The sequence below is a fragment of the Suricata suricatta genome, chromosome 14 (genome assembly GCF_006229205.1).
Source record: "Suricata suricatta isolate VVHF042 chromosome 14, meerkat_22Aug2017_6uvM2_HiC, whole genome shotgun sequence".
NCBI classification, from domain to species: Eukaryota; Metazoa; Chordata; class Mammalia; order Carnivora; family Herpestidae; genus Suricata; species Suricata suricatta.
Window position 1 is genome coordinate 36,762,712 of NC_043713.1, and position 23,047 is coordinate 36,785,758.

Consider the following 23,047-nt stretch of genomic DNA (forward strand, 5'->3'; position numbering starts at 1 on the left):
GGTCAGCGCACAGTCATGTAATCTATTTTCTCATAGTGTAAACATCTCAGGTAAACATTTTTTCTTTCATAATATTTACAACTGGTATTTTTAATCCTACCAATTTGATGTGGATTCATCCACAGATATGGAATAATGCAATATAATTGGCTTAAAACGGATTTCAAAATGTAATTATTTTTAAAAGGTCAGTTTTAGATGATTACATTTGAAAAAATCCAATGCATTTGAGTTTAGAATAAAACATTTAAAAATCACTAAAAAGTAAAAATTATATAGAATAGCAGCAGTGTTCATAGCAAAGGCAGATGGAGATAGAGGTGATGTAATGAGAGAGGGCTTGAAAATGGAGAGTAGAGAGGCAGAAACAAATGAATGACAGTCTTTGAGTTGCCAATTCTAGGCAAACTCTAGGTGAGTTAGAATAATCACAATTACGAAGGTAAAAAAGGATGGGACATAATGCTACGTGTGCAGTATTTTCTATTTAATTTTCAAAATGACTCTCAACATGGACTTTCCTGTTTTCAGATGAGGCACACACGGAGGCACATATTTGTTCCTTAAGGTCAAACAATTTATAAGTGTTCGAGTCAACATCCCGACTGAGAAGTTGGCCCCAGAGTTCACGCCCTTTGGCACCGTGCTCTGCGGACACAGGCTGCTGTTTCCCCGCCTGGGGATCTGCCTGCCCAGGCAAATTCCACTGCTCAGGACCATATTGTATGAAGATAATCAGTCGGATACTTTTCCAGAGTGCTCTTCACTCACTGACTCCACTTCCTCTTCCTTTCTCCGATCAATTCTGCAATCAGACTTCCTCTCTCACCACTTTTTAGAAAAAATATATATTTTTATTCTGAAATAGTTTAAGACTCACAAGAAGTAGCAAAAATAGTACAGAGTTGTTGTCTGTATGCTCCCCAGCACTTGGTATCATCATTTAAAAAAAAATTCAGCTGTCTTAATTGGCGTGGGGTGGCATCTTCTTATAGCTTTTGTTTGCATATCCCTAATGGCTAAAAATATTGAGGATCTTTTCATGTGCTTACTTGATATTTGTATACTGTCTGATAAAATCTCTGTTCAAGTCTTTGGTCTGTTTTCCAATTAGATTGTTTGCTTATTTTCTGCTGAGGTTAGACACTACACATTTCAGATATGAGTCTTCTGGCAGGCATAGGATTTCAAATATATTCTCCCAGTCTGTGGCTTGTCTTTTCATCCTCCTATCATGGTCTTTCTCAGAGCAAGCAGTATTAATTTTCATAAATCCAATTTATTTATTTATTTTAAAAAGTTTATTCATTTATTTTGCAAGAGAGGGCACAAGCAGGAGAAGAGCAGAGAGAGGGAGAGAGAAAATTCCAAGCAGGCTCACACCGTCAGTGTGGAGCCTCGTGTGGGGCTCAGTCTCACCAACCGTGAGATTATGACCTAAGCTGAAATCAAGAGTCAAGCACTCAACTGACTGAGCCACCCAGGCACCCCTATTGATTTTGTAACCACAGGGACACCATGACTTTGGTGTCATGTTGGAAAACTCTTCGCCTACTTTCAGGTCATGAAGTTTTTCTCTGTTTCCATCTAAACATTTTAGGGTTTTACATTTTGTATTTATATCTATAGTTCATTTTGAGTTGATTTTATAAGGCGTGAAGTTTAGTTTAGGTTAAGGTCTTTTTATTCCCCCCTGTGATTGTCCAATTATTCCAGTACCATTTGTTGAAAAGATTACTTTTCCTCCTATCGATTTTTAAAAATGGTTCTCACCAAGGTTGGCCAATGGCCTGTTCTCCTGATCAAAGGAATAATGGCCCATATGTGTGTGACCATGTTGGTGTGGAGTGTGTGCTTCTTACTGGCTCATGCACCTGGCTGTTACGGGGCTGGAGGAGGTTCCTGGGCCTTGGCCACCACCCACGGCGGGGAAGGAAGGATGTTCAGGGATGGAAGGCACAGCCCTGAGTCTGCACACGCCCTGCTCAGATTGGGGAACCAGGTCTGTCTGCCTGGACTTTTCCAAGCTGTGATGGAAAACAATTTTCTCAAGAATGCTTTCCATCTGTACTCCTTGAAATGAAAAAGTAATATTGTAGTTTAAGTTTTTTATCTTAAAAATGATTTTTCCCCCTATCATAAAAGTAGTATATGCTCATTAGAATCAGTCTGGAAAATAGGAAAACATTCTCTCCTCCTCTTCCACCTTTTCCTCACTTACGGGAACATGAACTTTACTTTTTACTTCTGTGGAAGAAGAGGAGACATGAGAGGGGCTCAGGCAGATGGGTGTATATAGAGGTTGAAGCTAATATAGCAAAAAGCTAACTTGTTTAATCTTGGTGCAAGGGACACGGGAGTCTGTATGTTTCTACTTTGGTCTGTAGACTTGAAATGTTTCAGAAATAAAATGAATAAAAGCCCTCAAGGTGTTTACTTTCAGACGAAGAGACACAAAGCACTCATGATCTTTATTATGAAATTATACTGAACTGGGAGGTGAGAGGCAGGATGTCCTGATCATCCCAGAGATGGGTGAATGATGCTCTTTACCATTTGAGATGCACCAGTGCTTCTATAAATGACATGAAAAACTGGAGAGAGTATAATCTGTCCTGGATGTTTGGGTAGGTGATGGATGGGAGACGGCCTCGAAATTTTCTGTCCATCTTTTTACAGGCATGCTAGTCCTTGGTATGGGTGACAGAATGAACAAATGACCGTATGGCAAATTTGGGGGATTTCCACATGTGTGAAGATAAGAAGGGTGGGCAAGGGAGTTGACTGACAGCTATTAATTCAGCCGGTCAGAAGAATTGCCCTTGAGCATCAGCTCTCAAGTTTTAGAGAAGATTTTCTAGGTTTGGTTTGCTGATGAGTCTATGTTCCTTTTTCAGACATGGCTCCCCTTTGCCACCTAATTAGACTCTGGAGATTTAATATCAAAGTATAAATATTAATAGGTTCTAAAGAAGAACATGTCTGCTGAAAAGGTATAGCATTTTAAATTTGTACTTTATAGTGGTGTCCATGTATTAAAGTGAAGCGGAGAATTAGGGCAATCATCTAGATGATTCAAGAAAAACAAATGCAAGGCTTCAATTACCTGGACAATTAAGGCCAAATCTATTTTTGGTATAAAATATTCAGATACTACTTCATTTTGTATAGACATGCACATGTATGGACATGTACAAACTGGACTTGTTTGCTTGTACCTCGATACACAGTTTTACACATACACTTTTTTCCCCTTTTGGGAAAATGAGAGCAAAGCTTAGAAAAATTTCCCAACATTAGAGTCTTGTCTCATCTTGCACAAGCCTCTCCTCTCCCTGGATCACCCTCTGCCTGGCTATAGAATGTGGGGTTTGGACTTTATGAACCATAAGCTACCTTTTATCTTCAAATATCTTTTATCTTTTAAATAAAAAAGCCCCTATGAGTCCCCCTTCCTTTTAAAACAATGTATTTTTCTTAAAGCAGTTTTGGGTTCACAGGAAAATTATGTAGAATGTAAAAAGATTTTCCCTGCTCCAACACACACATAGCCTTCCCTTTATCAACATCTCCCATCAGGGTGGTGCATTTATTGCAATAGATAAAACTACACTGACACATCATAGTCACCCAAAGTCCTTAGCTTATATTAGGAGTCACTCTTGGTGTTTTACATTCTGTAGTTTTGATCAAACGTATCCATTTGGACAATTGACATCTAGCCATCATTATAGTATTATACAGAATATTTTTTGGGGCACCTGGGTGGCTCAGTCGGTTAAGCCTCCCACTTCGGCTCAGGTCAGATCTCGAGTTCGTGGGTTCGAGCCCCGCGTCAGGCTCTGTGTAGACAGCTAGCTCAGAGCCTGGAGCCTGCTTCCAGTTCTGTGTCTCCTTCTCTCTCTGCCCCTCCCCCTCTCATGCTCTGTCTCTCTCTGTATCAAAAATAAATAAAACATTAAAAAAGTTAAAAAAAAGAATACTTTCATTGCTCTAAAAATTCCCTGTGCTCTATTTATTCCTCTAGCTCCCCCCAGTCCACTTAATCTCTTGTGACCATTGATCTTTTTACTGTCTCCAGAGGTTTACTATTTCAGAATATCATATAGTTCGAATCATACAATATGTAGCCTTTTCAGATTGGCTTCTTTCACTTAGTAATATGCATTTAAATTTCCTTCATGTCTGTTCATGGCTTGAAGCTTCTTTTTTTAAAACAATTATTTATTTATTTATTTACTTATTTTTTAAAGAGGCTTTGCGTCCAGAATGGAGCCCATCATGGGGCTTGAACACACGACCCTGAGATCAAGACCTGAACTGCTTAACCGACTGAGCCACCCAGGCACTTCTAGTTTATGATTATTTCCAACAAAGCCAACATAGAAAAGGGGGTTTATAGGCAGATTTTGTGGGCACTATTATGTAGCTTGTTTAAAAAGGCAGAATATTCTCAAAATAATATTGTTTACTTCAAGCCCTTAGCCCGGCATCTAAATTGGATGTGTGGTGGCACAAGTATTATTTTTAGGTGAAAAGTATGTGCTCTTGATACTAAAACACTGTTTATGTAATTTTCAAGTACCACTTCTTATATTGGGGTCATCTATTTAGCAGTAATTGACAATTATTTACTGAGCATCTCTTAGATGATAAGAACATGAGATACATAGTAAATGAAACATGGCCACTGCCATCAAGAATCTTTGAGCCAGTGAAGGGGCACCTGGTGGCTCAGGTGGTTGAGCACCCAACTCTTGTTTTCAGCTCAGGTCACGATCTCAGGATTGTGGGGTAAGGGTCCACCTGGGGCTCAGCACTGAGCATGGAGCCTGCTTAAGATTCTCTCTCTCCCTCTTCTTCTGCCCCTCCTCTGCTCATGCACATGCACATATTCTTTCTCTCAAAACAAACAAACAAACAAACAAACAAACAAACATTATAAAAAAGAGACTCTTTCAGCCAGTGGAACATACTAGTAAGTGAAGAGGAAATCATGTTTCAGTTGATGAGTGGTGTGGTTGGATAAGTGTAGGAGGCCTGAGAGCCTTCAGGAAGCTTCACACCCAATCCTGGATATTTCACAGAGAAAAGAGTTTGGCTGAGACAACGTGGCTGGGAAGAGCGGGTGGGGAGGGGAATTCTAGACAGTGCAAAGGCCCAGAGACACGAACCAAAGCCAATATCAAAACAGCTACTCTTTTCTATGTTGCCTTGCATTTTTAAAAATTTTTTATTTACTTTTGATACAGAGAGAGACAGAGCATGAGAGGGGGAGGGGCAGAGAGAGAAGGAGACACAGAACTGGAAGCAGGCTCCAGGCTCTGAGCTAGCTGTCAGCACAGAGCCTGACGCGGGGCTGGAACCCACGAATGTGAGATCTGACCTGAGCCAAAGTTGGAGTCTTAACCGACTGAGCCACCCAGGCGCCCTGCCTTGCACTTTTAAGACCAGCATTTGGGATGATTGCTCTTATATCCTGTCTGAAGTTTTATAACCTAATTAGCATAATTGTCATTAATATTGTAATATCAGTACTTCTAGAAGCTGCATTTGTTATTCATTCATTTAAACTATTATACATCCTCCTACTTTTGATTATAATTAGAATCTATTTTAATTTTGAATGGTCATAAAACATAATAAGTAAGTGGTTATAATTTATAAATGTGTTAGGCAGAAAAAGAGAGCCATTTATCTACTACTAAAATATTTGAGAAAGCTCACAAAGATTATTTAAGAACATGTTTTGTCAGAGAGAAAGGATTTGGGGTGAATTTTTAACAACCTTATTTATTAGCTTTCCTAAAGTGGCTTTTTTATAATCCTTGGGCTTTTTTTTTTTTTTTTTTTTTTTGGTAAGCCAGTATTCTTCTCCCAAGCAAGGTTGTTAGAAAACTTTCATGTGATAGCGTTAAACTTATGGATTCTGGCAACACTTGACATTATAAGCACATATATTTTTTGAGGAATGGAGCTTTTCTATAAATATTCACTCTGTATGAATACTCTTCTTGGGAGTGTTCTTTATTTCAACTCAAATTTCACATTGACTTATCTATCTTTCGTTTATGAAATAGGAGATATAAGTGGTATCAGATGTGTTGGGAATTCTTTTTCTTATTCTTTTATTTAAACACCATCTAGAGAATGCTTATTTATAACTATAGACTTGTTTGCTTTTAAGACAGTTTAAAACTGTCTAAGTGTTTGTTTTTGTTTGTTTAGTTACTCCACACACACATTGTTTGAAAGCAGTTTGGAGCTCTTTAGAGACATGCATATGAATTACATGGTCATGCATTTCATATTAAATTAGCCATTTTCTCTGACTTGTGGACTGGAAGTGTGCTCTGTGAACAAAAACGGAGAACAGTACTTTAAGTATATGGTCAGATGACATTTGCCAGTCACATGAGCTTGCTAAAGGATCTTGCAGAATATTAGATACCAGAGTTTATTATTGGTTTAAGAAATATCATTGTGAGTGTTTTTTGTTTGTTTGTTTTTAGGGGAACTCTAAATTTTTAGAACTTCTGCAGAAGAGTGCTGTCCCTCATAAGAACTGTGTTATTGGGGCGCCTGGGTGGCTCGTCGGCTAAGCCTCCGACTTCGGCTCAGGTCAGATCTCACGTTCGTGGGTTTGGGCCCCGCGTCGGGCTCTGTGCTGACAGCTAGCTCAGAGCCTGGAGCCTGCTTCCGATTCTGTATCTCCCTCTCTCTCTGACCCTCCCCCTTTCATGCTCTGTCTCTGTATCAAAAAAAAAAAAAGAAAACAAAAACCTCAAAAGAAGCAAAACCCATTTCACTTATGAATAAAGATGCATGGTTCAAATGAAACATTAGCAGTTAGCACATTGAATCAAGCAGTGTAGTAAAAAAAATATATATATATTAAAAAAAAAAAAAAGAACTGTGTTATTTACATCACTGCATTTTCACAATGGCCCTGTGGTTTCAGTTTGATGACATAATAGTTATAAATGAGCATTTGGGATAATATTTCTTGAAGTCATTTAGTTGATACATTTGAATTAAAATTCTGTCTCTCTCTCTTTTTTCTATTTGAAGTGGATACAAATGTTCGAATTGTTGGTAGAGGGTACTGAGTTGTTTTGCTTTAAGGGAGTGAATGGGATTATATTAGTAAAAGATCTTAGATTATTTTTTTAAAAAGTGGTTTCAGTATAGGGGACAGAAAAACTACCAAGTTATTCTCGATATCTTAGATATGAATGATTAAGTGGCTGGATATGGGAAGTTTACACCACAGAATTACAGCCAAGAGAAAATTTATATTTGCTTTAGAACAAATGTAGCAGAAAATGAGTTTCAGGAATATTCACCAAGGCTTGCCTGGAGTAATGATTCCAAACCCTTTCTCTGTTGTGATATCCGTGACATTCACACATGTGATAGATTCCCACGGAAATACCCAGATATTGAAGAAAGTCTCAGTATTTTTTCACATGACTAATTGCTACAACTATTAACATTTACTGGCATCACGGTAAACTGGATTGCTATTCAGGGCAAGCCATGGTTATACACAGTTCTCACATATGCAAAGGAAATGAATAAGAAAGATATAAAGAATTTACTCTATATCATGTCTTTAAAAAGAAAATAATTTTAAGATGTTGATACTTCATTGTTTGTGGCAAATACACTGCAGCATGCCTCATGCTTGATTGTCACACACGTCTGCTCTGATAGTGTGTTTGTTGATGGCTGGCCTAGAGGACTTTGGCTAGGGAGAGCACCCAGGCATCATGAGTTATCCAGATTTCACTATCATTGTTGAAAAGTGGGATTCAAAGCCTGAATTATTTGCGACATACCATTTTTATTGGAGTGAGCTGTTCACCAACAGCACTATTGATTATGTTTCTAAGAAAAATGCCTTAATGGAATTTTGAAATCAATACATCTATTTCCATTAGGACTTTAAATCATCTGTCATTTTTATGGAGGTGATGGTGACCCATCTGGGCATATAATTTGATGAATTATGGATAAGAATAATGGAATGTACTTCATTTACATCAATCAGGATTTTTTCAGAATCTCTGACTGGGTTTCACTACTGGAGAGTCTGGAGAATTAGAACTTGGACATATTGGAATAAACACTATATGTCAGGAAGCATGCTGTGTATGTCTTTGTTAGAATTAAGAGAAGGATTGTTTTTCTTTGTCAACTAAGATGCTATGTAAAGGTTATAAAGACATGGTCATGAGATGGATCATAATATCAGCAATATGGAGACAGTGAAGACATGGAGAAGATCACTTCTCAAGTTTTTTTTTCAGCAGAGAAATAATCAAACAACAATAAATATTTGAAGATATTTTAAGAAAAATTTAAAGTGGAAGAATGTGATTTTTGTCTTAAGGATAGCTGAATTAAATATTTTCCTTTAAGATGCATTTTGCAGAAGCAGGAGTGATAAATCAAGGTAATAATATATAGAAGAAATAATGCAAGCTTTAATTTCTTTTTTCCTTATAAAACATCTTTAGGGCAAAAATAAGACTTTGGATGAGACAGAAAGAAAGATGAGAGAACGCATTTGTGTAGATAAAATGGTAAGTGATGTGTTAGGTAGCTTAATATACAGTTTTGAGACATATAGGACTGACTCGTTTCCGTAAAGAATGAAAGAATGAGTCTAGATGTTAACTCATGTAATTATTTCACTTCTAATGAATGATTTTCTCCCTAATTCCTACCTCTCTGACTTCTACTCATTATGAATACCGACCTCATTTCCCTACTTTGTGATATCCTTTCCAACTCCTGGAGAAAAAAATTGTTACTCCTTCTTCTGAGCTTCCTTACCACTTGGTCCATACCTATATCTAAAAACTTATAATAATACTGTAAATATTTATTGTGTCTAGATCATCACATATGTTACAAAGGATGTTTCTTATTCAGTTTTATATTCCCCAAGTTTATACATTGTCTGTAGTATCAATAAATGTATAAGGGATGGTTGAATATTGAATGGGTAAATCAGTGAATAAATGACTAAGATTATATGAGGGTTTTTAAATTTCTTATGATCAAGAGAGAACTGCTAAATAAGAAATTGGAAAAAAAGTTTTACAGTTAAAACATAAAAGATTTTTAAGCTTGAGAACTCCGAAAATTTATTTAAAATTTCTAGGCTTTATCTTCAAAGTCAGTTTTAATCTGATGTCTCCTTTGGCCTGAATACTCAGATGTGGTCCAAGGGGGAAAGTGACACAAGATCATTAAAGGATTTTTTTTTCAAGGAAAATTACCCTTGGTGCCTAGAAAATGCTGTTTTAGACCACTTGGGACATGGGCAGAAATGGACTAGGGATCTTAGCAAGGGTCCAAGGTCCTAATTTTTTCATGATAGGGAGACATTAGACCTCTTCATGTAAACTCAAGGCAATGCTATAGAAGCTTAAAACCTAATAGCAAAACAAAAGTGCTCATTGGTGCTTTACTAGGATTAATAGTTTACATTAGGATTATATACTATTTAATCAGACAGAAATAAATAATGCAACTGAAGGTTTTCCTTGTAAGTTAGAGCCTTCAGATAATTGAATCCATTGAAACTTTGACATATTTTTATTGCAACTGGTTAAATTCAGGGTCTCTGATAGATCCTTTCAGGCAAAAAAATTAACTTCTCATGATTTCTTACTATAATGTCAACATGAGTAGCATTAAAGCTTTGTGACCCTAGGTCTAAGAGGGAAATAAAAAAACCCCACAATTTTATTGTTCCATTTGTTAATATTAGTGGAAACAGGCATTTATTGAGCCTCTGCTGTGTGCCAGGAATGCTGCTAACTCTGAACACATTTTACCCAATTAATTCATCTCAATGTCCTGGAGTTCTTCCATGATCTCCATCTTACAGATGAGGAAACCAGGCACCAAGTGGTTAAGTCAATTGCCCACGTCACAATGTTGCATAGTTACTAGGTGACTTTAGAGCTTATACTTAACCTGAATAGCACACAGGCTTTTCCTGAATGGAGATGTGGTCCTCTACTCTCTTCATTGTTTCCTGGGCTAGAGGACAAGCTGGACTAGTGCAGGGCTCATTTCCTTGAGCACACTTCTGTCAGAAAGTCTTTTCCTTCCTGGTCTACTATGATTGGTTGGGAGGCTGGAGGGAACACCTTTTTCTGAGGATCCTTCACTCCCCACAACTCCAATTTGGATTTTGGCCTAAGGTTGGGGAATGAGGACTTTACATAAGCTACCTACTCTCCCTATTCAGAGGGGAGGTGTGGTCTGCATTGTCCAGATATCTGTCAATTTTTTCATGAGTCTGTGTGATAACAGTTTTAAAGAGACTGCATGTTTTCAGGCAAACATTAAAAAAAAAAAAAAAGAAAAATGAAAAGAAAGAAAACCAGAGTCTGGACTTCTGTGTAGCTTTAGAGAATATCTGGAACTCTTTTCTGAAAGTGCTTTCAGCACAAGTGTTCAGATATGTATTTTTTATATAAATTGATATATATCAATTTCATCTTTGTAGTGAACGTCTTTGTAGAAAGTAACTAAGGAGCTCTGAAACTAACTGGGCATTGATTTGTGTGAATAGTAATAACAATAACAAATAATCTAATTAAAAATGGGCAGACGACAAGAAAAGGCATTTCTCTAAAGAAGAGAGATGACCAAAAGACCCATGAAAATATGCTCAGCATCACTCATCACCAGAGAAATGCAAATCAAAACTACGAGATAACATCTCACACCTGTCAGAGTGGTAAAAATCAAAAAAACAAGAAACAGCAGTGTTGGCAAAGATGCGGATAAAAAAGGAGCACTTGTGTGCTGTTGGTGGGAATGCAAACTGGTGCAGCCACTGTGAAAAACAGTATGGAGGGTCCTCAAGAAGTTAAAAAGAGAACGACTCTACGATCCAGTAATCACACTACTGGGTAACTACTCCCAAAATACAAAAACACTAATTCAAAGGGACATATACCCTCCTATGTTTATTACAGCATTATTTCCTAAAGCCAAATTATGGAAGCAGCCTAAGTGTCCGTTGATAGATGAATGAATAAAGAAGATGTGGTATACCTATATGCAATATTATTTAGCCGTAAAAAAGAATGAAATCTTGCCATTTGCCATGACATGGCTAGAGCTAGAGGGTATAAAACTAGGTGAAATAAGTCAATCAGCAAATGACAAATATCCTATGATTTCACTCATATGTACAATTTAAGAAACAAAACAAATGAGCAAAGAAAAAAAAACGAGAGAAAGAAACCAAGAAACAGACTCTTAACTATAGAGAACAAACCGATGATTATCCAAAGGGAGGTGGGTGGGGGATGGGTGGATTAGGTGATAGAAATTAAGATGGGTACTAGTCATGATGGGCACCAGGTAATGTATGAATCACTATGCTCTATACCTGAAACTAATATCACACAGCATGTTAACTATTTGCAATTAAGATAAAAAAGAATAATAAAAATAACAGATTATGTTTAGCAACTGAATTTTGATAATGTTTGCACAATTTACAAAGTACAGTAAAACCTTGGTTTGCAAGCATAATTTGTTCCAGAAAGATGCTTGTAATCCAAAGCACTTCTATATCAAAGCAGATTTCCCCATAAAAAATAATGGAAACTCAGATGATTCACTCCACAAACCCAAAAATATTACCCAAAAGAAAAATGATTACAGTCCTGTAATATGATACAAAATAATAAAGGAAATATAAAATATAAAGACAAATAAATTAACCTCCACTTACCTTTGAAAATCATCGTGGCTTGTGTGAGGGAGATGAGAGAGAAGGGCTGTGTAGAATGACTTCCACTGTCACTAATGGAGTCACTGGTATCGGTGGAATCATTTTCCGCGTGGAGGTCATTGTATACGCTTGCATGGCTGTTGACTACAGTGCAGTATTAAAAAACTCTTGTCATACACTGTGTTTAATGTAACTAGCAATAAGGCAGCAGAGAAATCACTGATTTCTGCCAAACACTGTGGCCTGAGACAGAGCATCTGGGTTTTGGAGCCAATCACCCACAATCCTGTGGGGGGGGTAGGGGGAGGAGAGAGAGAGATAGAGAAACTATTGGCTCAATTGTGGTCACGTGACATTTAGCATCCCGTACTACTCCTCTTGCCAAACATCGCTTATTTATCAAGTTAAAATTTATTAAAAATGCTTGCTCGTTTTGCAGAACATTTGCAGAACAAGTTAATTGCAATGTACTTTTGTTAGTATATTATAGAAACAGTCTGTGAGGCACATAGAGTGTTCTTAATTCCCAGATTATAGATGAGGAAACAGCTGAGGTAATCTCGTGAGATTCCTGACTTGAGCAGGACAGCTGGGCGCTCACATTTGTGTTTTGACTTAAAGCTCATAGTTCCAGCATTACAGCCCTTGACCCTCCTACCCCTTTGTGGCCCAGTTCTGTGGCTGGCCTCATGGGGAGATGGAGGAGAATCAGAAGAAGAGGAGAAGAGGGCTGGGTAGCACCGCCATAAATTACTGGAAGTTTACTTAGGGGACCTGGAAACTTCAAGTGTGGGAATTGTAACTGACTTCGCAGATTTTGATTCTGCTGCTCGCGGCTCTATTCATTTGGCTCACAGACAGAGGGCTTTAGATTTTCTGTCTCTGTCTCTTTCTGGAACTTGTTTACTACAGCAATTTATGATTCACTCAATAAATATTTACAATGCTTCTCACCCACTTGCCTGGGATATTTTCCCCCTGATACCAGCCCAGCCCCACTGGAGTTTTATATTAAGTTGTTAAAGGAAAGATGACAGCTTTGGGTGTGTTACAGTCAGTATAGTACTGTCTGGCTCCTTTGCTGATTAACTGGCACTATAACTAGGAGCAAACATTTACATTATTGTACACATGTAACAAGTAAGGCATTACGCAAGATATTCGGGGTGTGTAGAAAATGACAGCACAGCAGAACATTCCTTAAGGAGTTTTTAATCTAGTAAAGTCATTTCTAGGCCTAAAAGTCACGTGCCAACTCCTATTTTTTCCTCTCTTAAACAGCATAGATTATTCACTATTCAAAAACATAGCACAATTAGGAAAAAAAGACATATTCATTTATTTAATAAATAGTGGGTGGCTGCTATGTGATTGGCCCATATCTCGGGCCCTGTGGGTGCAATGGAGTCAGAGACCACCTTACCCCTTGCCTTCTCTCAAATAGGGGGTGGGGTGCCTGGGTGGCTCAGTTGGTTAAGCATCCTACTCAAGAGTTCAGCTCAGGTCATGATCTCATGGTTTGTGAGTTTGAGCCCCACATGAGGCTCCCAATGTGGACCCTGCTTGGGATTCTCCCTCTCTCTCTTTCTCTTTCTCTGCCTCTCCCCAGCTTACACTCTCTCTCTCTCTCTCTCTCTCTCTAAGTGAATAAATAAACTTAAAAAAAGAGAAGTAAACATAAAATAAGTGAAATGGTACACGTTATGTTATGTGTGATGAGGCAATAAAGATGCCCCATACCCCCACCCCCACCCCCGCCCAAACCCCCCAAAACCCAATGATGGACTAAGAAATGGAAAAGCAGATTTTAAGAGAAGATCTTTAAGCAGGATGTTTGGGAAAGATATCTCAGAGGAGGTGACATTTGGACTGAAATCTAGTGGGGACGGGAGTTAATCTTGGGGAAAGAGGGGGCATCTGGGGCAGAGGGAGAACACATTCTAACTCTAACTCAATCTCGCAAAAGCAGAGGGAGTTTGGGCTGTGTGAGTGGGAAGGCCAGGGGCAAGTCAAATTGTAGGCATGGCCAGAGTCAAAACCTCAACGGACTCAGTCAGCATGCGGTCCTGCTCTCCACCTCACACTTCTGCTTTCCTATGTATGTATGTCTTAAAAAGATTACTCTTGCTGCCCTGGGGCGAATGGGTTATAAGGTGCAAGTGTGGAATTATTTGAATAAGTTAAGAAATTTCTGGGGGTGCCTAGGTGGCTCAGTCGGTTAAGTGTTCAACTTCCGTTCAGGTCATGATCTCATGGTCCGTGAGTTCAAGCCCTGCGTAGGGCTCTGTGCTGACAGCTCAGAGCCTGGAGCCTGCTTCAGATTCTGTGTCTCCCTCTCTCCCTGCCCCTCCCCAGCTCATGCTCTGTCTCTCTTTCTCTCAAAATTAAATAAACAAAAAATAATAATAAAAAGAGAAAAAAGTTATAAATAAACATTTAAAAAATAAAAAAAAGAAATTTCTGTAGCAATCTGGGTGAGACAGGATAGTGTCTGGTATTGGGAAAAGAGAGAGAGAGAGCAGAGGAGGGGCAGAGAGAGGGAGAAAAAGAAACCCAAGCAGGCCCCAAACTGATAGCACAGAGCTCAACTCGTGGCCCTACATGGGGGCTGGATCCCACAAACTGCAATATCATGACCTGAGCTGAAATCGAGAGTCTGACACTTAACTGACTGAGCCACCCAATCGCCCTGCATGTTAGCACTTATTACTCTCTTTCCTGCAATGTCTTTGTCAGGTGGCAGGTTAGAAATTACTATTATCATTTCACACATGGAAAAGCAGAAGTTTGGTATGACAACAACATTTATAGCTGTGCACCCCAAATTCATGCCCTCTGAGGCTAAACGGTATTTCTGGTTCCTGTCCTTCAGTCTGCATGGCTATTAGACTTGTTCTTGATGTTGGATAAGAGAGGAAGTGAGGATGTGTCCCTTTGGGGCCAGACTATTATGAAGTGGCTGGGACTTTTCCATATTCTTTTTCCCTTTCCATTAGCCAAAAGACAGAGGACTTTGATGTCCTCGTGAAAGAAGGAGTTTTAAAGCAGGCAGAGACTGGATCCCCGAATCACCATGGGAAAGGTTCCCAGTGATTATTACTAGTTTATTCGTAGTAACTACATTGAGCCATCACAAACTAGTAACAATATTTTACTACCAATGAAATTTTGGTTGTTCGTTACACAGCTAGTGTTATCTTAACTAATACATCTGGGAACATGAAGTGTCTGGCACAGAATCCCATAGTAAGTTATGGTAGTGAGATGACAGAAGGCAGATAACCCCTTGTTAAGTGTACTGATGGTCTCCACCGCACAAGGCAGCACGGGATCTAGGAGCAGAGGATGCATTTTATAGGAAACTATAAAACTAAGTCAGCAGATAGTTGCACCAAATGGTCATTTAAAAAATAATGTTTCTGGGGCGCCTGGGTGGCTCAGTCGGTTAAACATCTGACTTCGGCTCAGGTCATGATTTTGCAGTTTGTGCGTTTGAGCCCCACATCAGGCACTTTGCTGACAGCTCGGAGACTGGAGCCTGCCTCAGATTCTGTGTCTTCCTCTCTTTTTTGCCCCTCCCCTGCTCATGCTCTGTCTCTGTCAAAAATGAATAGCCATTAAAAATTTTTAAAAAATAATGCTTCATATTTTTGAAATAGGTAAAATGAATATCCATCTGTGATTTAATAAAAAATGGCCTCTATTAGCTGCATAATATCATGTTTTTGTGGTACAAGACTGAAATGCATTTCTAAGAGTGAGACACCAATAATGTGCATAACATTTTATCCCAGATGGCTCTCTCCTTTGCCAATTTTATGTGGAAGTCAACAGCTTGTCTGGGAGAGTGCCTGAACACCCTTCCCAGGTCAAAGTTCTCCTCCCATAACAACACACTCCTGTGTTTTTCTCTAAGAAGAGGGCTGCACTGTAAGGACAGAATCATTCTAAAGTATAATTAGTCTTTTCTAAAGAAAAAAAAAACCCATTCTCACAAAAGTGTTAGATTTCATTATCCATGGGCTGCTGATCCCATTCATGGATAATGATCAAGAATTTATTGTTACCAGGTTTTTAGTTAGTACTATTTCTAATGTTTTCTCCTTAAATAATTAGCAGTCATTGGAGGGAATGATGCCAAAACTCCCACAAGTGGCTTGTCATTTTTAAAAATAGTTTCCTCACTGGCCACTCTGTGTCCATATCAGCAGTTTGCAGCTCTCTCTTGCACACAGCAGACAAGTGTGTTGCCTTGAACCGGATACCAGAAAATGAAGTTGGAGATTTTCCTTTTAACTTGAAATACCTTGCAGTGGGCTTTCCATGGTAGATTTGGTGACTTGGGGACATCTTAACAGCATAGAGAATGGATGGGTACATTGAGTACAACCAAGAAAACAAATGTGGTGCCCTGGGGGCAACTATAAGAAATACTCTGTCCATTCCTATGCAGAGACATGTTAGTAGTTACTCCTCTCCTCATTCTTCTGTGGTTATAGGTTCTTTTACTTACTTACTTATTTATTTATTTATTTTGAGAGAGAGAGAGAGAGAGAGAGAGAGAGAGAGAGAGAGTGAGCGAGTGGGGCAGGGCAGAGACAGAGAAGGGGACAGAGGATCCAAAGTGGGCTCTTTGATAACAACAGCAAGCCTGATGCGGGGCTCAAACTCATGAGCTGTGAGATCATGACCTGAGTTGAAGCCAGATGCTCAACTAACTGAGCCAGCCAGGTGCCCCTTAGAGGTTCTTTTAAGTGCAAAGCCACATCTTCTTTTTGTTGTATGAGGCAAAGTTTTCTCTTTGCATCCAGAAGGGTCATGGGTGATGGGCATCTCCAAAAGGATGGGGAGACTGAGGCACAGCCTTTTGGGCCCTGGTGTGTGAAGGTGTCTGTGAGGTTAGAAATGGAAGCATGGAGAGCAGGAGGTTTGTTGGGACAGAGGTACAGGCCAAGTCAGAGAGAGTCTAGGCAAGTTTAGGTCAAAAAACCCAAAAAGAGTTAGAACGAAGCTAAGATCAAAGATGGGCCTTGAAGTTAACTCTATGGAGCGACACCTGGGTGACTCATCCAATTAAGCTTCCGTCTTTGGCTCAGGTCATGATCTTACGGTTCATGAGTTAGAGTCCTGCATTGGCCTCTGCTCTGACATCAGAGCCTACCTTGGATCCTCTTCCTCCTTCTCTCTCTCTAGCCCTCACCAGATGTCTCTTTCTCTCTCTCTCTCTCTCTCTCTCTGTCTCTCTCTGTCTCTCTCTCTCTCTCTCTCTCTCTCTCTCTCAAAAATAAACATGAAAAAATTGCCATGAAGTTAACTCTACGGAGTCAAGTGCTCGTGAAAGAGGACTCCGCCTTTTGATTCCCATCAAAACGCATTTTGACTTCAGACTTTCTAGTTGGGTTCTTTCCAGCTTGGCTCTTGGCTGAGAAGAAAGACTGTGAGGGGAAACATCCCCTGCTGGGAACCAGAAATGCCCCCTCAAGGCGTAAGGACTGCCAGGAGCCAGCAAGACCCTGCCCATGATGGGAGTCCAAGACCATGATGGATTTAACCTTCACTGCCCACTCACCCTTGCCCCCCATTTTCTTTATATATACCTAGAAGTATTTTTGGCACTTTGGGAATGATCTTTGAGAAGCTAATCTGCTGTCTTCCTGTTGTTGGCCTCACGGCAACAAGTTCCTTTCTTGTGTCACCACCATTCCTTTCTCTGCCTTTGGATTTTGTCAGAGGAAGTGAGAGGTGGAGCCTGGTCTGTTTGGAACTCTGGAGCCAGATGGCCTTGCACCCCTGCACGTCAACTACACTCAGAAGGAAGATACAGTATAAACAGAGTAGGATCAAGATCTAATTCACTCACTTAACCAAAGTTAGTTCTTGCTTATGCTTTTTTTGAATAATACTTCCTTAACATAATTCCTTAGAGTTCCTAATTCTCTTTAAATCATTCTAGTCTTAGTCATTAGTGTATGTACATGTGTGTGTGTGTGTGTGTGTGTGCACACGCGTGTGTGGATATATTTTCCTCTGGGGAGATCTTTCAGGGTTCCAGTGTGAGATGCCAGAAAGCACTCTCTGCTGCAAACAGGGCCAGAATTTGCTCTGACATCCTTGCTTCCTTCTCTGGGCAGTGGGGTTAGTTTGGGCTGCTGTAAAGTAAAGCACTGAGGAATTGGGAGCGTGCGCCCAACTGGTAGCTAAACCCAAATCTGATCAAAGGAATGCTCTCTGCAGTTGAAGAAGCCCCAGGAAATGGATGGAGGAAGCCCTGTGACCAAAGGGCTACAAAACCCTAAATGAGGTAGCACAAGAGATTTTGAGATTAAGATTTGAGATTCTTTTGCTGGGAGTGGTATCCAGGAAAGGAAATGCAATAAAAAGATCATAGTTTTTTGTTTTTGTTTTTGTTTGGTTTTTTTTTTTTTGGTTTTTAATCAGGTTAATTCTCTTATCTCTCTATGGCTACTGGGAGAAAAAAGATTTTGTCTTATTTAACTTAAAAACAACAACAACAACAACAAAACCTCTAGTAGTTTCTCCCAGTATTTTGCCTAAAAAACTCAGGAACCAATAGTACTTGACGGAGCTGTTCAGGGCACCAGCAGAGGCTGACTTCAAAAAGGACAGTACTGACAGGTTGGGCTCAGGGGCAAATGGAAGATGGGGTTGGGGGAGGGAAGGGAGGGAATTTGAAGGAATTTCTGAAGAGAATTTCTAAGAAAAGAAAGAAAGATAATAGGAAACTGCTGGAGGCACAGGATCAAAAGCAAGTGCCCAGTAGGGAACATTTGGAAGTTGCCTCATAGCTGACCACCTGCCCCTCCCTTGGTTTTTGAAACTATTTACAGACAAGTTTAATTCAATTTTACTAGAATTTAGGTTACTGTGGGGGAAAAAAGAAGTTAGTTATATGGGGCTCTAATTTTACTTTTTGGAGTGAATATTAACACAAAAATACAAAAAACCTGGATTTCCATATTAGATCTGTGAGAACAATGTTGGAAAAGACACATGTTGACTCTAGGGTATTGTTTTCCTCCTCAAAATGATGCTAAGTGATATTCCTAGCATCTCCTAGGTGAATACTGTTCTTCTTAAGATTATCTTTAATTCTTTGGTTGCACTTTTATATTTTCTTTAATAAGTACAAAACTGACAGTCCAGAAATGAACTAAATTAGGCTGAGTCTGAAAGAATGAGTTTAGGAAAAGGAGAATTTTGATAAAAATGAGAGTAAAGGTCTTTGATAGACTTTGATGACAGGTCTACCCAGTATTCAGATTTTTTCTCTCATCCTGTCTTGATATTTTGTTTTGAACATTGGAGTTTTATTCAATGTGAAGTTTATCTAGAGATGATTACTTACCACTGCTCAGGTCTTTGAACAAATTAAATCTGAGGAATCCTAGCTCATGGCTGTGGTTTGGGGCCTGCTGTTCTCTTTTGTTCAGAAAAATCTGTCTAGGGAACAATCAATAGAGTACTTTTTAAATGTACACAGAAGGAGAATTTGGCATTTAATAGAGTTTCTGGTCCATAATTCATTGGACTCATGTAGAAACTTCAGCTTTTATTGAATTCCACCAGATCCAGAATTTAGCTTGGGTGCACACTACAAAAGTAGAGAATGTATTGGCAAAGAATAAGTATCTTTTACTTATATCAGCTTCTGTTTTCTCTTGGTCTTCATGAACTTCATGCATGAATATTCAAAACTTCTGATAGTAAATGATCTCTATCATGAATGCCTTCATTTAAGGATGTCGTAAACTGACTTCTAGTTATATAGAAGTATCATTTTTTAAATTTCAATGTAGTTTTGATGCATACGACTCTTCACATTTGTGAAATGAATTATTTTATTTCTACCACAGATGTTGAAAGTAGTAGAATTATAAACAATGTCTTTAGAGAGCATTTAGCTTCTTTCGACCTAGTGAAATTTGCATTGGAAATAGGTTAATATGAAAGAGACAAACATGTTTCATTGAAACCAGCTATTGACGTCCATAAAATTGCTTAGAACAATGTACTGTTAAGCATCATATTAATTTTTGCTAGTTATCCTTCACAACATACTTGAGAAGTGGTCTGTAATTGTTGTTTCTCATTCTTTAAATGTTAGACTATTTCAACGAGTTTACTGAGGTCAATAGTGCAAGTAAGAGAGAAAGCAACATTTTCCCAATATAAATAGGTAGATGAAGAGATAAGCAAATAAGTAGAAAAGTGAGTGAGTGAATAAATGCATGATTAAATAAACAGGAGGTATACTGAGAGTAACCTCTTCAGATAATTCTCAGAGTGATTCAAGGCTCATACTGTGAATGGGTAATGAGCCATAGTTTGGCAGAACACAGCTGTTTGAACTTGAAAAAGAAATGCGTTCTTTCCTAAGCCTTAGTAAACAATAATATGTCCAGCTCTACCAGGTGATTTACAAACATTTTATTATTTCTTTTTCTTGTTACTCTATAAAATACACCACTTAAGTGATCATTAACTTTATAATAAGGAAACACGGACTTGGATCACAATTCTGCCCCCAGTATAGAGAGCATGGCTGTTGGTAAATCTCTAAGACTCAGTGTTCTCATGTAAAAAACAGAGATGATGACAATCCCCTCATAAGGATGGCTTTGGTGACCAAACCTGTAAATGATTATTGGGGGCATGGAGGGGGAGTTACTGTGAAAGGCAAAGAGCTGTAGAGACGGGAGGAACTGTCAGGGGCTGTAACCATCACTTTTTCACAAAGACAGAATGTGAAGGTGCCACATTTGGCCTGGAGTCCACTAAGTTATTTTTGTCACAGACTTGGAGGTGACAGAATCCTGGTAGTGAATGCCATTGTATTTACGCTTAAATTATTTCTCTTCATAACTTACTTAGCTTATCGAAGCAAATGATTAGAAGGAGAAATTAATTATATTATGGAAGTAATAATTAAAAATATTAGTGAACAATTTTGAATCCAATTCTCCTCCTTGGGGTTAAAAAATCAGCAAGAAGCAAAGCAAAAAAAAAAAAAAAAAGAGGAGTTCAAGTCCTCTGTTGGGCTCTGTGGTAACAGCTCACAGCTTGGAGCATGCTTTGGATTTTGTGTCTCCCTTGCTCTCTCTGCCCTTCCCCCATTCACGCTCTGTCTCTCTCTCCTTCAAATAAACATGTTAAATAAACATAAAGAAAAAAAGATAAGAGAAAACACTAAACCTACAATGAACTAATGCAGTGGGTGAATCCTCAACTCTCTCTGGTGACTCACATTGTAGAGCTCCCAATTTAAGCTACTGTTTCCCAACCCAGTAGAAATCACCACCATATCCCTCATCAGACTACCCTGGGCTTGGCCTGCAAATTCCCAGTTTCATATACCACTCCTCTGTAGTTTCAATAAACAAGTACTTCGAGAGCAGCCAGCCAGGAGGCCAGAGATGGCTTGTTTTCAAACCCAAAGGGGACACGCGCCCTGCTTGTGGAGTGAACCGGGTTGGGGTGCGGCTAAGAAGGCTACGCTCAGAAGCCAAGGATCTGGCTCAGAAACACTGCGACCATTGTCTTTAGAGGCAACAAAAGGGGTTGTTGAAAAACCAAGCTTTAATATAAAGCCAAAAATCTGTGCTTGTCATTTTGTGTTTATTTGGCATTCAAGTATGGCAGTCATTCTCAGCGCTCGCTGCTGTTTGTATTTAAAGGAAGGCCCATAGCCACGGAATGGGAGCCAGCTTCCAAGATCTCCCTCTTAAAAAAACAAACCCCAAAATCCTGCTATCATCTCTATTCATATGTCCTGTCTGAACCATTGGGGCTGCTGAGTGACAGGTCAGCGGGCTCCTTAACACTAGAGCCTGCTAACCCTCCTGGACAGTTCTCTGATAACTAGATACACATTTGTATTTACTTGGAGGAGGGGGACAACATTCCTTTGCCATTGGGTCAGATTTTCCTGTGCTCTCTCTCTCTCTCTTTGTGGTTCTAGTTGGGCAGTTCCTGTCAAGTTGCAGAAGGCGGTGGGGGGGGGGGGGGCGGAGTATAATCATTACGGAGTTTGTTTCAGCTTCTTGGTTAACAGTCACATTGGGCCTCTGGTCTAAGGGGAACAAAGTTAAGCTAATCTTGAACATCAGAGGGAACTGATGGCATTATGTAACCTTTACTCTAACTGCTAGACTGAAAGAGAACTTGAAGGCAGGGTGACTGAGTGCTGCTGGCAACTTGGCAACAGGTAAGGGTCACCTCCCTATTAACTGGTATCTATTGAGCAGATCCATTTTTCTATGATGATCAATTTAAGAATATGGTCATTCGTTAAAATAATCCAATGCTGCTGACTTCATAGAAGAGGTGAAGGGAATTGATGACACAGAGCCCTCTGTAAAATTTAACTAAGATAAACTGCTAGAACTGATGTGTGTGATAATAATACCTTAAATTCCAGTGGTGAATTATGGTTTTTCACAATGCTCTTCATTCATATTACTTCAAACTCCTATATAGCTACATTCATATTTTATTATATTACTTTATTTGATCATCACAACAAATCTGTAAAGAACTTAAAATAGGCATCTGAACTTGCAATGTTGAGAATGAAAAGTTAAGGGATTAGTTTAGGCTCTAATAAGCCAGTCTGCCAACCAGATCTCCTGATTACTAAAGCCACATTATTTTTCATTGTATCATCTGACTTCATGAAATGTTGACAATTGGCCAAACACAATAATTCAACAGTTGAGGGGCGCCTGGGTGGCTCAGTTGGTTGAGTGTCTGACTCCTGATTTTGGCTCAGGTCATGATCTCATGGTTTGTGAGTTTGAGCTCTGCATTGGGCTCTGCACTGACGCTGCGTAGCCTGCTTGGGATTCTCTCTCACTTTCTCTCTCTGCGTCTCCCTCCCTCCTCTTTCTTAAAAAAAAATTAACAAAATAATTCAATAGTTGAAATATAATAAAATGATAACATGTCATCTTTTGAAAAGTCATTAAGGCACATTCTGGTTCTTCAACTCACCAGGTTCTGATCCGAACAAATACTGGCAAGAGTCACTGCTACTTTCTGTGGGCCAACAGAGTACATTCCTTTCTACCTGCCAGCCCCACCCCCATTATCCCCCTCAGCCCCCTCACCCCACCTCCACCATCCCACACTTAGTCACCTTATTTTGGCTGTTAAACCTGATTGTCACTTGACTTCAGTGGACACTTTCACTTAATTCTGTCTTGAATTAATTTAGGGTGTCTTTCTTATCCATCAAACCTTACATTTAAAGGAGTT

At 39.2% G+C, this 23,047-nt stretch overlaps 1 long non-coding RNA gene across 1 annotated transcript in view; it reads left to right on the forward strand.

The window, feature by feature from the left end:
* The first annotated feature begins 21,944 nt into the window (after positions 1-21,944).
* The window catches only part of LOC115277318, a 15,476-nt gene continuing 14,373 nt past the window's right edge, over positions 21,945-23,047 (forward strand). Inside the window, exon 1 of the long non-coding RNA XR_003902368.1 lies at positions 21,945-21,998. This is a non-coding gene — a long non-coding RNA (uncharacterized LOC115277318). The remainder of the gene's footprint in view (positions 21,999-23,047) is intronic.